The sequence below is a fragment of the Rhincodon typus genome, chromosome 37, assembly GCF_021869965.1.
Source record: "Rhincodon typus isolate 14 chromosome 37, sRhiTyp1.1, whole genome shotgun sequence".
Classification (NCBI taxonomy): Eukaryota; Metazoa; Chordata; class Chondrichthyes; order Orectolobiformes; family Rhincodontidae; genus Rhincodon; species Rhincodon typus.
The window spans coordinates 8,344,808-8,362,063 of record NC_063368.1 but is presented as its reverse complement, the minus strand read 5'-3'; the positions used below and the strand labels follow the sequence as shown (position 1 = coordinate 8,362,063).

The 17,256-nt window shown below is 44.7% G+C and overlaps 1 protein-coding gene across 1 annotated transcript in view; it reads left to right on the top strand.

The window, feature by feature from the left end:
* il2rb (interleukin 2 receptor, beta) overlaps positions 1-17,256 on the top strand; it is a 103,742-nt gene that overhangs the window by 14,030 nt on the left and 72,456 nt on the right. Inside the window, exons 2-3 of the mRNA XM_048617354.1 lie at positions 5,988-6,021; positions 15,572-15,673. The gene's annotated coding sequence lies outside the window, so the exon portion shown is untranslated. The remainder of the gene's footprint in view (positions 1-5,987; positions 6,022-15,571; positions 15,674-17,256) is intronic.

The following is a 17,256-nucleotide window of genomic DNA, read 5'->3' as shown; positions in this document are numbered from 1 at the left end:
GTTCATCCAGCTCTACACCTTGTTTTCTCAGATTCTCCAGCATTGGCAGGTCCTACTATCTCAGCTTCTTCCCTGCTGTTTTCAGACCTCTCATATTACAATTGATCTTTCTCCGCACCTTCTCTGTGGCTGTAACACTATATTCTGCATTTTGTTTTATTACCTCTGATGGGCTGATGTAAGGTATGATTTGTCTGGTTGGCATGCAAAACAATACTTTTCACTGTATCTCAGTACATGTTTACAATAATAAATCAAATCAAGACATTATTACACACCACAGGAGTGTGTGAGACATTGACCCCAGGTTTCCTGGCTCAGAAGTAAGGCCATTGCTACCATTCTGCCTGCTGACTCAATCTTGCCTGATTAACACAACCTGTTAATCTTCATATCATGCCCTGCAAATCTTTTCTCTACACCTTCTATCATGCAGTCTCCCAAGTAATATAATCACACCGTTTCATCAAATCAGAGGGTTTCCCCCATCGTATTTTTCTGAGGGATATTACTGGATGTCATTGCATCTAGTAAATAGGTTCATGTTAATTTTAGAAAGCACAAGATTTAACATTGCATTTTGGAGGTTTAATTTGTGGGGGCAACCTGTGACCAGGATGCAAATTTCTTGCAAAAGAATTGCACCGGGTTTGAGAATTTTCGTTTCCTCCGGTTTGTGCTCACACATATTTGCATACTGCTGAACACAAAGTCTGATGTGACCCAGTGCAATTGGGCCACAATTCTAAAAGCATAACATTTTACAAAAATGCATGCTTTTAAAACCATTCCCTGATAAATTCGAGAACGATGCGTTGGCGCCATTTCATTAATACGGCCCCGAGCAAGTTTATCAGAAAAGAAAAAGCAGCAGGCTTTCATTGAAAACGAATGCGAAGGAACACTGGAGAAGGTCAGCAGGTGTGGCAGCGATTGTGGAGAGAGAAACAGAATTAACGTTTCCAGTTCAGTGTAAAAGGAGCACCAATGATCCCAGAGGGAGGTGATGGCCAAGTCATGCTATTGCTGGGCTATTAATCCAGAGAACCATGCAATGGTCTGGGGACCTGAGTTCAACTCCTGCTATAGCAGTAGGATGTAATTTGGGTCCAATAAAAGTCTGAAGGTGGGGGGGGGAAAAGACCCCTCTGTTTCACTGATGCCCTTTAGGGAAGGAAACTGCCATCCTTACCTGCTCTAGCTTCCATGTGACTCCAGACCCAAAGCTTCAACTTAGCTTTTCCCTGCTCTCTGGGCAATTAGGAATAGCCTAGCCAACAACACCCTCTTCATGTTGAATAACCTTTGAAAAAAGAATCATATCAAATTCAAAACGTTAACTCTCTCCACAGATGCTGCCAGACCTGCTGAGTTTCTCCAGCATCAGCAGGATTTTGCTTATGTGCAGCGGTTTTTATTATTGCATCATTGCAAAGAAAAGGAGGGGGGCAGTTAGCTCAGTTGGCTGGACAGCTGGTTTGCAATGCATGGGCACAACAGCCATGCCAGCTGAGGTGACCCTCAGGTTAAACCAACCACCAGCTGTCCCTCTCTGTAATGAGAGAACAGCCTCATATGACAATGCTTAACCTGTGAATAATCCAATTCTTAAAAGTCATGGAGCATTATGTTCTTGGTAAATCGATGCACTTCATGACAATTTCAAACTAAATGACGTTCTAATATTTGAGAGCTGATTAATTTGTACCTGGAACATGGCTTGTTTTGTGATCAGAGCTCCGAATGCAATATTTTCCAAATTCAGGCAGACGATTTGCAAAGTTGCTTTGTGCTTCAGTCTCTACCGTCAGAGTGCCTAGTCCTCATTTTCTATTTTCATTGCTTAATATTTCTTTTCCTGTTGTGAGTGAGCAATCTCACCCAGTCTTGTATCAGTTCTTGCATTTGGCAACAACAAAGGCCTGCATTTATGTAGCACCTATGACGCAGTAAAATGTCGTGAGCTATTTCACAGGAGCTCAGTGGCTGCCACTTAAGTTACCTGTATGCCATTCGAGCCATTAATCGGTGGGATATCATGAGAAGTTAAAGTTTTATTTTCCTCACTCATGGGATGTGGGAATCGCTGGCTAGTCCAGGGTTTGTTGCTCATCCCTAATTGCGCCAGAGGACATTTTAGAGTCAACTACATTGCTGTGTCTGGAGTCACATGTAGGCCCGACTAGGTAAGGATGGCAGTTTCCTTCCCTAGAAGACATTAGTGAATCAGACGGGTCTTTCCAACTATCAGCAATGCCTTAGACTCTTAATACAGATTTTTTTTAAGCTATTGAATTCAACTTCCAACATTTGCCACAGCACGATTCTAACTAGGTCTCTGAAATGTTACCCGGGTCTCTGGATTAATACGGCCTCATGATAATACCATCAGGCCATCACTCCCTTGAAGAAAAGCAAGTTCTATTTATTGTTGCCTAAGCCATATGGATTCCCTCAGGATTCCCACAGTTATTCATGGGTTCTGGATAGTACGGCTTTTAGCACGTTTGCCTTCGTTGCTCAGACCTTTGAGTACAGGAGTTGGGATGTCATGTTGCATTTATACAAGGCGTTGGTGAGGCGTCTTCTGGAGGTACTGTGTCCAGTTCTGGTTTCCCTGTTGAAAGAAGGATAATATTAAATTGGAGCGGGTTCAGAAGAGATTTACCAGGACGTTGCCAGGGATGGTGGGTTTGAGTTATAAGGAGAGGTGGTACAGGTTCAAACTTTTTTCACTGGAGCATAGGAGGTTGAGAGGTGACCTTATAGGGGTTTATAAAATCATTAGGGGCATAGCTAAGGGGAATGGCAGATGTGTTTTCCCTAGAGTGGGGATTTCAAGACTTATGGGGCATATTTTTGGGGTGAGATATTGAAAGATTTAAAGACATGAGGGACAATATTTTTTACACAGAGCATGGTTCATGAACTTCCAGAGGAAGTGGTGAATGTGGGTACAGTTACAACATTTAAAAGACATTTGGATAAGTAGATGAATAAGAAATATTTGGAGGGATTTGGGCCAAGCGCAGGCAGATGGGACTCGTGTAGTTTGAGATTGTGGTTGGCATGGACTGGTTGGGCCGAAGGGTCTGATTCTGTGCTATATGACTCTGTGACTCCATGGCAGTGATTCAGAATCTTGGTAAACAGTGTGAAACCCCTAGCAACAATGCCCTAGTTACAGATTGCTGTAAGGGGGATTGCATCAGATGAAACTGGCATTTCCTTGTTTTTCTTTTTGTTGTGTGGGGTGGTTAGTTCAACCCTTTCTCAACAGAGTGTGGGAAGTTATCTGCAGTGATTGTCCCATGGAGTTTGCAGGGCTAGCATGTTAAACACCATCCACAGAGAGACATGGCCAAGGCTAGTTAGAAGAGTACCTTTCATGGAGTTATTCCAAAATCTGTGGACGCATTTTTGAAAAGAACCCTGGAGGAGCACAGGAACATTGGAACAGGAGTAGGCCATTCAACCCCTCAAGCCTGTTCCTACATTCAAGCTGATCTGTAGCCTGACTCCATATTCCTGCCATTGGCCTATATCCCGTCACCTCGACTCAACAAAATTGTACCTATCTCAAGGTTTAAAACAAACAATTGATTCAGCATCCACTCAACAGCTGCATCTGTGGAAAAAGAAAGAGAGTTAACATTTCAAGTCCAATACGACTCTGGCTTCAAAGCGTGAAATAATTTTTGGAGCGTAGTCAACGCAGGGATCTCAGTTCTTTGTTTGTGCACAGCAAGCTCCCAGAAGGAGCAATTGCTCAAAAAAGCAAACGGCCAGAGATAGTCAGAACTGCCGATGCTGGAGTCAGAGATAACACAGTGTGGAGCTGGAGGAACACAGCCAGCCAGGTAGCATCAGAGGCAGCAGGAAAGTCGACGTTTCAGGTCGGGACCCTTCTTCAGAAATGGGGAGGTAATCCATGTTGGTTCAGTGATAAACGTTGCCCAGCTCTCTTGGTGGAATTCTTCAGCCTCCTTTCTTTGAATGTTGTCATTGGATCTGGGCAAGAAAGCCAATGGGTCGTTGGTTCCAGTTCCTGTTGATAAGACAGCGCACTGCCTCAGCGCTGCTGAAATGACACAGGGTGTGAAATTGAGCAGGAACTTTTCCATGCCTGATCGTCCGCCCTGCCTGTTGAGTGGCACCCAACCTTTCCTTGGATGAAGGGTGTCAAACCAGCCCCCTCATTTGTGGGGTGGGAAATGAAGAGCAAGATCCCGTTCTTGCAATGAGCAAGCGCAGAGTAACTCCTGTTCACATGCACCAGTGTGGGAGAAGCTTCAGTGTGAAGGGATGACCCTCTAGAACTCAGTTAAGGAGGAATTGCTTTAGCTAAACAGTGTTGAATCTGTGGGAGTCATCACTGTAGAGGGCTGTGGAGGCCAAGTCATTGAGTATATTGAATATAAAGATGAGTAGGTTCTTGTTTAGAAAGGGGATCAAGGGTTAAGGGGAGAAAACGGGAGAATGGGGTTGAGAAATGTACCAGCCATGATCGAATGGGGGAGCAGACTTGATGGACCAAATGGCCTAATTCTGCTCCTATATCTTATGGCCTTATGGGTCTGACTAGCCACCAGTGGGCCTGCAAGTGATGGTAACAGTCTTCCTAAAGACTTAGTCTGCAAAGAAACACCGAGACATCACTTTGACCAAGTTTTTAGCTCGCTTGTTCCAATCTCTCCTGTGTGCCTCAGCGGCTGCGATTGCCAAACAGTTAACGATCAATAAGAGCAAAATACCACAGAAATTGGAAACTTAAAAATGTTGGAGAAACTCAGCAGGCCTGGCAGCGTCTGCGGAAAGAGACAGAGTTAACATTTCAAGGACTGCTCGTCATCTAAGGTAGAAGGAGCTGGAAGTTCTGAAGGAAAATCCTACCAGACTTGTAACATTAATTGTGTTTCTCTCTCCACTGATGCTACTGGACCCGCTGAGTTTCTCCACCAGTTTCTCAGTTCTTTCATCAGTGAAAGATAAACGACGGATGAATCCGCACTTGGTGGTCATTGTGGTTGAGGGAATCTTGGGAATAGTGCCATGAATTTCCTTCAATTCATCCGACGGAACAAACTGATGCCCGTGATAATGCCACGCCTGAAAGACAAATGCCATCCATGTAGCACCCTCAACAACGCTGCACCCGAGAGTGAGCCTAAATGAGGTCACTCAGAGATAGGATGCAGTTGAGCTAATTCAGGCCGCTATCAAGGTAATCAAAACTATTAACCTTGTTTCTCCCCCTTAGGTGCTGCAGAATAATCAAGCTTTTATTTCAAATTAACATAAGAAATTAAGAAACAGGAGCAGGAGTAGACCATTGGCCCTTCAAGCCTGCTCCACCTTTCAATAAGATCATGGCTGATCTTTCTGTGGACTCAACTCCACTTACCAGCCCCTCACCGTAACCCTTAATTCCTTTACTGTTCAAAACTCTATCTTTCTTTGCCTTAAAAACATTCAACGAGGTAGCCTCAGCTGCTTCACTGGGCAGGGAATTCCGCAGATTCACAACCCTTTGTGTGAAGAAGTTCCTCCTCAACTCAGTCCTAAACCTTCTCCCCCTTACTTTAAGGCTGTGCCCCCTCGTTCTAGTTTCACCTGCCAGTGGAAACAACCTCCCTGCTTCTATTTTATCTATTCCCTTCATAATTTTGTATGTTTCTCTAAGATCACCCCCTCATTCTTCTAAATTCCAATGAGTATAGTCCCAATCTATTCAATCTCTCCTCATAAGGCAACTTTCTTAATTCCAGAGTCAACCTAGCGAACCCCCTCTGCATCCCCTCCCGTGCCAGTATATCCTTTCTCAAGGATGGTACAGCAGCAGTGGTATTTTGCTCTTGTGCTCTGCTATCTATGAAAGTCTTTGAATGAAATTTAGTGTCCCAAATTATAACGATCTCCAGCAATTTAGCCATTGTAACTTGGCTCATTTTAGCAAATAACAGAAGCTTGTTTGTTTTATTTCACAGATTGGATTTGACGACCATTTGATGAGAGGTTTCAGTGAGTCAATTATTTCCATATTTCTGTGCGTTAATGACAGTAGTATATGACAGGTCATGCAGGATGCCCACGTTGCTGTGGTAACGTGTATGTGCTCTGGGGCTGTGGTCATTGAGGCCAAAGAATCTTTCTATTGCGCGGCTGACCAGGAATCTCTCCCCCTCTCACCATGTGCCATTGGCCGATGTTGGAAGTTGACACTCAACCACTTTTTGGTCACATTCTAATTGCGCTTTCCCTGACCAATGTGTCCAGGGACGGGACTCGAACCTGGACCTTCTGATTCAGAAGTCAGGGCTAGACCCACCTGGGAACAGTGACCCTCTTTGTGTCGCACTCTGCATCCTGGAGGCGATGGTGCCGGTTGGTCGCGGGATGGGATCGGGCACAGCGAGAGCGGGCAACCACAGGCTAGTGGCAAGGCAGGTATTTTTAAACCCGTCCTCAGTCCCCTACGCGCCGGGTTCAGTTATAAGATTTCTAAGCCCTCCCATCCTGAGAGCCAATTAGATTGGCACTCCCACAACTCATTGGCTGCACAGTGGCTCAGTAGGCAGCACTGCTGCCTCACAGCAACGGAGATCCAGACTGGATTCCAGCCTTGGGTGACTGTCTGCGTGTGTGGAGTTTATGCATTCTCCCTGTGTCTGTGTGCGTTTCCCCTGGGTGCTCGGGTTCCCTTTCACAGTCCAAAGGTGCGCAGGTTAGGGTAGATTAGCCACGGGAAATGTGGGGTCAAAGGGCAGGGGTGTGGGTCTGGATGGGAAGCTCTTCAGAGGATCAGTTTGGACTCAGTAGGCCGAATGGCCTGCTTCGACACTGTATGGATTCTATGATTTCCATCTTAAGGATCAGACTCCTTGCCTGAGCCCAGCAGAACAGACTGGGATAACACAGCGTGGAGCTGGAGGAACACAGCAGGCTGGGCAGCATTGGGGAGCAGGAAAGTCGATGTTTTGGGTAGGGTTTTGTGCCTATGGTTTTCCTGTTCTGTCTCCATTATTAACCAGGTAAACGCCCTGAAACATCAGATTGGTTGATACCAGTGCTGCCTGGACCTGCGTGCTCTGAAGAGTCATACTGCAGTCCTAATTTGGATAGTTAAGAACAGACAGCAGGTCTGCACCCAACAATCATGTTGGAAAAAAGAACAATCAAATCACTTTTCTCCGTGGAAATTGTGCAATAATTCAAATTACATTTGCCACTTCCTTCCCCGAGTTGCGTAAGTTCTGTCGCAACCAATTTCTGCCTCTTTTGTCTCACCTGGTATAAAGAGCGAAGTATTCAGCATTCTGAAGCGAACAAATGCCAATAAGACAGAGTCACATCTGTGCTACACTGCTCTCAGTTCACATGATTGCGTTAAGATTACGGGAAATAGACTTAAACTGGTATGAAGGAGTTGGGTCATAGGCAAGAGAAAAATTCAGAGTAGCGTCTCAATCCGTGAATAACTGACTACAATTTACATTTACGAAGTGCCCTTAACACGTTAAAACAACGCAACACACTTCACAGGATGGTTATAAAGCAAAGTTAGCCACTAAGACAGATGACCAGAAGCTTGGTCAAGCAGGTAAGTTTTAAGGAGGCTTATGTTAATATGTTATACTTGGAGGAAGGAAGCGAATGTACTATAGTCAAATTTTCAGACAGGTGGAAAAGTAGGTTGTGAGAGAGAAACGGTTTACAGAGAGATATCAATAGGTTAAGTGAGCAGGCAAAGTAGTTGGCACCTTGAATATAACGTGGGAAAACGTGACATTGTTCATTTGGAAGGGAGAACATAGGAACTGAGTGATTGCATCATTATATGCTGGGGCAGGATGGTGGCACAGTGGTTGGCACTGCTGCCTCACAGCACCAGGGGCTGGGGGTCAGTTCCAGCCTTGGGTGACTGTCTGTGTGGCGACTGCCAATTCTCTATGTGTCAGTTGTGGGTTTCCTCCCACAGTCCAAAGATGTGCAGGCTAGGTTGATTGGCAGTAGGAATTTTTGGATAGGGGTTAAGATGCTCTTTGGAGGGGCCAGTGTGGACTTGATGGGCTAAATGGTCTGCTTCCACACTGTAGGGATTCTGTGATGAGCAGAATATAATTTAACAGGAGGGAAAACTGCACAATGCTATAACACAAAGGAGCTTGGAGTGACTTGTATGTGAAACACAGGAGCAGCAGGAAATCAGAAAAGGTAAGGGAATGTACTGTAAAGGGCACTAGTGAACCAGATGGGGTTTTCCCCCCAACAGTCAATTCATGGTCATTGTTAGACTTTGAATTCCAGATTTTTTTTTATCAAATTCAACCAGCTACCATAGCAAGAGTTGAACTTGTGTTCCCAGAACATTATTAGGATCCTAGGATTAATAGCCAAGTGGTAATTACCACTAGGCCATTGCCTCCCCTAAACAATTGCAGCGATATCTTGAGCACTTTGATGATTGGCCTGGATTCTACAGGGAATAAAAACCAAAAGAACTGCGGATGCTGTAAATCAGGAACAAAAACGGAAGTTGCTGGAAAAGCTCAGCAGGTGTGGCAGCATCTGTGAAGAAAAAAGTCAGAGTTAATGTTTCGGGTACGGTCTGACCCAAGGATCATCGGACCCGAAACATTAACTCTGGTTATGTTTTTCTTCACAGATGCTTCCAGACATGCTGAGCTTTTCCAGCAACTTCTGTTTTTGTGTCTACAGGGATTAATCTTGGCACTTCAGTGTAACCAGTCAGAAATGTATTGACCAAAGTTCTGCCTTGCTTTCAATATCTCTCAATGCCATTTTGTGTTAATTAGAAGCTATTCATATATGTACTCTTCTTTGAGATTTGGGCATTGTGAACAAGGCAAGAGTTTGTTACCCCTCTGAAGGCAGCGGATTATGTTTCGCGTTAGGTTTACACCTTAAATTATTCCTGGAATTGAGACATTTGGCCTGCACAATCATTTCCGCTTAAATTAGCCGTGACTCCAGCCAGTATTCACTTTCTCCCTGAAGTTCATGCTACATTTGTTTGACGCCACTGTCGGCCAATGCAGCCTTGGTGTCAAGGACTACCCCTCTCACCTCTTGCCCTCAAACACCAGCGATCATGATCTCCACAGGTTACATGGAGCTCTTCAAAAATTCAGATTAGTTTGGGGAAGTGGAACAGATTCAGTACAGGTTTCTAAGTCAGCCACTATCTCTATGTGTTTTGATGATCCTGTGAGCTATTGAGCATCTCTCCAGTTGATCATGAGCTCAAATGTCTATCTGACTTCTACCTGATCTCAGTTTTACTCAAAGCCAAATAATCTGATAACTAGTTAGTTCTTATCACTTGACTGACTATTTGGTTGGTTTTGGGCACTTTCACCGGTCCAAACCACATGACACGTTTCACCAGAAATGAGCACTGAACAACAAAAAGAAATGTCTTTCGCACAGCTTCAGAAAATGGCCATCTTTCTCCCCTGGAGCTCAGCTAGATGCTGACACACCCTTCAGACAAGACCCATGCTATTTTGGGCTTTTGTAGCAAAGTGGTAACGTCGCTACCTCTGAGCCAGGAGGCCAAGATTCAAGTCTTTCCTGTTTTAGAGGTGTGTAATAACAGCTCTGAATAGGTCAATTACAAAATATCAAAAATCAACTGGTTCAGAGATAGTAGGAACTGCAGATGCTGGAGAATCTGAGATAACAAGGTGTAGAGCTGGATGAACGCAGCAGGCCAAGCAGCATCAGAGGAGCAGGAAGGCTGACGTTTCAGGCCTAGGCCCTTCTTCAGAAATTTGCCCCTCACGTCTTTTTAAATCTTTCTCCTTGCACCTTAAAAATATGCCCCCTGGTGTTGAAATCCCCTACCCTAGGGAGAAGGTACCTACAATTAACTCTATCTATACCCCTCATGATTTTATAAACTTCTATAAGGTCACCTCTCAACCTCCTATGCTCCAGTGAAAAAAGTCCCAGCTTATCCAGCCTCTCCTTATAACTCAAACCCTCCATTCCTGGCAACATCCTGGTAAATCTTGTCCAGCTTAATAATATCCTTCCTATAGCAGGGTGACCAGAACTGCACACAGTACTCCAGAAGAGGGCTCACCAACATCCGGTACAACCTCAACATAAGGTCCCAACTCCTCCACTCAAAGGTCCGAGCAATGAAGTTTGTCATTTATCATTTTTCAGTATTTACAGATTGTTGCAGACCTTTTGAAATGCCTTTGTATTCTTCAGAGGCTCAGCCAGCATTGATACAAAGGGCCAAATGGTGTGCATTCTTTGCCTGAGAACTCAAAATTGCCAAGCATAGAATCCCACAACTTAGAATGAGGCCATTCAGCCCAATGTGTGTCTGTTGACTCTTGGAAAGAGATTTGCTACCAACCTCCCTCTCTTTCCCAGTATTCACTAAATTCCCTTTGCAAGTCGCATTCAGCTCGACTTCAAGCCACACATTCGGGATCACGATAACTCAATGAATTACAAAAAAATTCACCATCACCTGCTCTCGGTTTTCATTTACTGGGAGGTTCCCCCTCCTGGCTCACAATGAAAGCTTGGTGTTTCAATTTCACTGCCAATACCAATTATTATCCTGCACTGAGGCCTTTTTTTATGAGGTCCTCAAAGGGGACTCTAGACCCATTGATTTCTAAAGCTGGGACAGCTCCTTCTCACCTACCATTTGGCTTTGTCATATAGCCATTAAAATGAAGCTTACCTATTTCCTTCTACCACTGGATAATGACTAGGCCTCATTGCCATTTTGGGGGATGGATCTAAAGCATTCTCCATACTCAGTCATAGCGAGGAGTGGGGTGTGGTAGCTTTCAACTGATTGGGGTCACCAGTGTCAAAGCAGATCGAGCGTGGAGTAGAATTAATCATCAGGGGAACAAACCCTGGTTTCCCCTTCCCAGAACACATTAGATTACTTTGCGCAATGTGTAGTAAACACTTGGAGTTCTCACATCCAGAAAGATGTTTCGGCTGGTGCTTTAACTGAAACATTCAAAGCTGAGATCGTTATGTTTCTTGTTACGCAAAGGGAGGAGGCTCGAAGGGCCGAATGGCCTATTCCTGTTCTTATTTTCTACATGAGGAGAAAGCAGGAGACTGGCACCAGGGGAATTGCTCATTCAGAGAGCCTGTGCAAACATGATGGGCTGAATGGCCTCCTTCTGTGTTGTGATGCTGGGCTAGAGCTTTTCAGCCTTGAAGTGAACTAGGGCTGCTTTCCTTGGAGCAGAGAACTTCAAGGTCCCCGGAATTATAAGGGGCATAGACGGGGTCAATAGAAATAAACATTTCTGCTTAGCAGAGGGATCAGGGGACACATATTTAAGGTAAGGGCCAAGAGGTTTAGAGAGGACTTAAAAGAGAAAATCTTTCACCCAGAGGGTGGTCTGTATCTGGAACTCCCTGACTGAAAGGGGGAAGCTTATTACAACATTTGAGAAGCATTTAGATTAGCACTTAGAATGGCAGCCAAGAGCTGGGAATTGGGATTCAAGCAAATAGATGCTTCTTCAGAGGCCGCTGGATCCAAAACATTAACTCTGTAACCTATCTGCTGATCTAGCAATTTCTCTTTCGGATTTCCAGCATCAGCAGTGTTTTATTCTGTCTTGTAGTGTTGTTGGTTGAGGGACAAATGTTACCCAGGAGCATAGGGAGAAGTCCCCTTGCTCTTTCTCAAAATAATGCCATGAGATCTGTTCTTTTCACATTGACATAAGAGGCGCCATCATAATTTGTAAATAAAGCTTGTTTAAGCTGTGTCCAACAAGATCCCATTTAGAACTTAGAATTAGGTTTATTGTCACGTTTACTGAAGTCACAAAAGAACAGGAGTGCAATGAAAAGTGTACAATATCGTCAACACACAGCACCATCTTAGCTACCTAAGTACAAATCTGAGGTACAAAAATAGAGAAAATAGAGAAAATAAAAGAGATAACAAGGTGTGGAGCTGGATGAACACAGCAGGCCAGGCAGCATCAGAGGGACAGAAAAGCTGACATTTCGGGTCTGGACCCTTCTTCAGAAATGGGGGAGGGGAAGGGGGCTCTGAAATAAATAGAGAAGGGGGGAGGCGATGATAGAAGGTGGATAGAGGAGCAGATAGGTGGAGAAAAGATGGACAAGTCAAGGAGGCGGGGATGGAGCCAGTAAAGGTGAGCATAGGTAGGGAGTTGAGATGGGGGTTGGTCAGTGAGGAGGGAGGGACGGGTAGCTGGGAGGGAAGACAGACAGGTCCAGGAGGTGGGGATGTGAGTGAGGGCTGGTCTTGGGATGAGGTCAGGGGGTGGGGAGATTTTGAAGCTTGTGGACTTTAAAAAAAGGTTACACTACATTGCAGATATACATAGTGTAAGTATAAGTTAAGAAAATGAGAAATAAAGCTAAAAAGATACACATTAAGGGCTTCCACATGGTCTGACTGGGCTTCACCGGTTCCAACCAGTAGCCAGCTTTGTTCCCGGCCGCCATCCCCACTCCACTCTGGAAAAAGACAGAAGAGGAGAAAAAAACACAAGAGAGAGAGAAATAAAAAGAGAGAAAAAAAGCAACAATGGACTGAGTGGATGAGCTCCAGCTGAAGCATTCTACTCCGCCACCACCTTGAATTCAAGACTTAAACAAGAACTCATGTGCATCAAACACAACATAATTCGCAAATAAATTTTCTACAATTTGTGTCCAACGAGATTTGAGAGGTGGCATCTAGCACAGTGAAGTATGTTGCCCTCTGCTGCCACCCCAGCGCCGGGCTTGAGTCTCCTGAGCTGCACTATGAACCCATGACCTCTACCACTCAGAGGTAAAGCTGCCAGCCCAGAAGTTGAGACTGTGAAGAGTGGTCACTCGGGGTGAGATACTGGGGTGGAGGAGAGTTAACACATAAGAAACCATGTGCCAGTTCAAATTATCGCATTGCTGGGCAAAGCTGTGAGAACTGGTGCGTTTTAGATCTGAAGATTTTGCACTGTGTTGTGGAATGTTTCGCTGCACAGAAACGGACTGTATCAAACGTGAATATTAGTGAGGGTTGGTGCTTGTATTGACATTTCCATTCCTGCTGTGGGTAGGTGACCTTTAGTGTATTTTTTTTATGGTAACGTGCTTGCACAATCACTGTGACCACACGTTCTATTTTTACTGCTTACTACAAGCCTGCAGTCTTGTGAAATTCGAGTGGTCATCTCTCTCATGCAGGAGGTGCTCGTGTTGACAGACCACTCAGTCAGAAGGGCCAATCCAAAGACCAACCCTGACCCACTGGGTGGCAGGCACGGGAAGGAGGATGGGAGGGCCCCTGGCTAATTCTTCCCCTCCTTCACCAGGGTTGCAGAGGGCTTTAATCGCATTGCCAGTGAGACCTTGCAGTGCATAGACTTGGGCTGCAAATTTCTCGCCTCTGAGACGATGGAGAGCCTGCCTTGTTGGCTGTGAAGGTCTTCATGGTTTGAAAGGCACTAAATAAAGTTTCTCTTCTGCTCTCTCCACTATCCCTGCAGTGCTACTGCTACTACAGACTGGAGGCTTTGGCCACTGCTTAGTCACAGGGGTCTATGTTAATTATTGCCCTCCCTGGCCCAAATGTCACTCACGTAAATTGAAGCTCCCCATTCCCTAGGCTGGTAACAATCAAGGAATTGAGTCAAGAATGATCTCCGAGTCTGGGATCTTCCAGATCCCAGTGGTTGAGTACAGGTCGGTGAAAGCTCACTCAGCCTCAGTGCAAACCTGATGATAATGCACTCTACACACAAGCGTCATTGAAAGCAGCTCCACCAATGAGAAAAATGCCCCTTCTGAGGATTAAATGCTTGAGATTCGGGTCAGCCAAAGAGCCGTTTCCCTAAAACGGATTGTGTCTGAGCTGCGTACTTGAGTACTCTAGAAGACACTAGTTAGACCTCAGCTGGTGTATTGTCTACAGCTATGAGCACCACATTATAGGAAAGACGTGAATGCACCTGAGAAAGAGAGCCGGAGCCATTTGCAGGAATGATTTCAGGATCGAGAAACTTCAGTTGCGAGAATAGATTGAAGATATTGGATTGTTCTCCTCAGAGAAAAAAAGGCTGAGAGGGAGATCTGTTTGAGGTTTGCAAAGCCAGGAACATGAGTTCAAATCCTGTTATGGAAGGTCGTGGTATTTAAACACAATTAATAATTTACACAGTTAATAGTAGGGTCCTGGGGAGTGTTGCTGAACAAAGAGATCTAGGGTTGCAGGTGCATATTTCCTTGGAGTGTGAAAAAGGCATTTGCCACCCTTGCCTTCATTGGTCAGTGCATTGAGTATAGGAGTTGAGGAATCATGTTACAGCTGTACAGAACATTGGTTAGGCCACTTTTACAATGCTGCATTCTTGTCGCCCTTCTGTAGGAAGAATATTGAAGGGGTGCAGAAAAGATCTACAAGAATATTGTCTGGACTGAAGGGTTTGAGTTATAGAGGGAGGCTGAATAGGCTGGGACTTTTTTTTCCCTGGACCATAGGAGGCTGAGGGGTAACGTTATGGAGATTTATAAAATCATGAGGGGTATGGGTAGGGTGAATAGCCAAAGTCTTTTTTCCCAAGTAGGGAATCCAAAACTAGAGGGCACAGGTTTAAGGTGAGAGGGGAGAGATAAAAAAGGGACCTAAGGGGCAACTTTTTCACACCGAGGGTGGTGTGCGTATGGAATGACTTGCCAGAGGAAGTGGAGGAGACTGGTACAATAGCAACATTTATGAGGCATCTGGATGTGTGTGTGAATAGGAAGGGTTGAGAAGGATATGGGCCAAATGCTGGCAAGTGGGAGAAGGTCAGATTGAGATGCAGATGAGCTGGACCAAAGGGTCTGTTTCTGTGCTGGATGACTCTATAAGGTCTGGAATATGAGGTGAATGATGTTGATCATGAAATGGTCTGACATACAAAATCCATCTGGTCCACAAGTGTTAGGAAGACATTACCTGGTCTGGCCCACTCGTGACCCCAAATGTACAGCCAGTGCCTTTGACTCTTAATTGCCCTCTGAAATGGCTTAGCAAGCATCTCAGTTCAAGGGCAATTAGGGACGGACAACCAATGCTGGCCTTGCCAGCGAGACCCAAAAATACTGAAGGAGGAAAAGAAACCACAGACAGCGTGGCTGAGCCTGGCGCTACTTGCTGGGAACAACTGCTTATCGCCTTCGGCAGAGGAAAGGAGGGTGTTTAATATCAGGACGTAGTTGTGAGGTTTGGTAAACAGAGAGAGAACGAACAGAGTCGTTACCTCAAAAAACACATGTATGTCCTCCTTACCTTCATGCAACAACTCAATACAAGCAATGTGAATTACTCTTCGGGTTTGTTTAAAGGAAAATATTCATGTCAAAGTTGACAAAGAACAAAGCTTCCAGCTTTATTTAGTATGACCATATTTGGCATTATCAATCTTTCTTATCAGTCTTGAAACGAACCAACACTTCAATATGGAGGTATCAGATAAGGCTCAGTATTTTTATCAGCTCACCCTATATGACAGATACAGTCTTTCATCTTTTGTCCTCTCTGTTCTAGGTTTATACATCGCACAACCAGTGTCTCGATATTTCTACCTACTCACTTCAAAACAGCGTTACTACATCTTTTTAAGTTAATTCCACACGCTCCAAAGCAGAGGTAGGTCCAACTTGAGCACAGGTTCAGTGATAGAAGATGTCGTGCCACTAATCAAACAAGAAAAATTTTAAAAATGATGAATTGTGTTTAAATGTGGTGTTCCCAGTTTCATGAAGATCGTCAGAGTGAAACCAAGTTTCACATGCATGAAAAGTGGCTTTTACACTCAGTCTAACACCTGACTTTGCAGATGCACATTTCTCAATTAGGAATGGCACTGAAGCAGGCCATTCGGTCCAACCAGTACATGCTCCTTTCAAGCTCTCCCTTTTCTCCTTACCTAAATGTATCACTGTCACCTTCTCCACATTCAGCTGTTTGACCTCCAGTGGAATGCTTCTTTACTGTTGGCTTGCACTAATCCCTGCATTAGTGGGTCCCACACCCTAATCACTGATCTGCTGAGCTGCAATTTCCTTCTGAATTCTCTATTTGATTTCCTAGTGATGACCTTATATTGATGGCCCCTGGCTACAGTCTTACCCACGTGAGGAAGCATTCTGTCTGTATCTACTTAATCAAAATCTTTTTAAAGATCATCACAAAATGACTCCTTCCCCCAACTGAGACGTCTTCTTTTATCAAGACAGAGGACAAACAGGCTGTCAATACGTTCCTAATAGGGATATCTATCTATTTCTGGCCTGTTTCTAGTAAATCTCTGCACCTCCCTTGTTGTCTCCATATCCATTTTTTAAATAACATAATTGCACACATACTTTTCTAAACCAAATATAAAACAGGTTAAGCATATATCCCCTGCTCCTCAATGCCAGCCATAGAGTCATAAAGCTGCACAGCACAGAAACAAACCCTTCGGTCCAACTTGCCCATGCCAACCACATATCCTAAGTTAATCTAGTCCCATTTGCAAACATTTGGCCCATATCCCTCTAAACCCTGCCTATTCATGCACCCATCCCGATGCCTTTTAAATGTTGTAATTGTACCAATCTCCACCACTTCCTCTGGCAGCTTGTTCCATATACACACCACTCTACATGAAAATGTTGTCCCTTTGGTTCCTTTTAATTCTTTCCCCCTCTCACCTTAAACCTATGTCCTCTAGTCTCGGGGAAATAAGTCCTAGTGCTTCAGTTTGCCTTTTTATTGGCTTCATGTCATAAGAAATGTTACTGTACTATTCGGAAAGGCCACACAACAAAAAAGATTGTTGTTAGTTTTCCTTCACCAATGAAATCAGCCATTTCTCCAATTACAAATTACAAACAGCAACAGCACAAAGGGACAACAAGGTGCAGGGCTGGATGAACACAGCAGGCCAAGCAGCATCATAGGAGCAGAGAGGCTGATGTTTCGGGCCTAGACCCTTCATCAGAAAAGGGGGAGGGGAAGGGGGTTCTGAAATAAATAGGGAGAGAGTGGGAGGCGGATAGAAGAGGGATAGAGGAGAGGATAGGTGGAGAGGAAACAAACAGGTCGAAGAGGCGGGGATGGAGCCAGTAAAGGTGAGTGTAGGTAGGGAGTTAGGAAGGGGATAGGTCAGTCCAGGGAGGACGGACAGGTCAAGGGGGCGGGATGAGGTTGGTCGGTAGGAGATGGAGGTGCGGCTTGAGGTGGGA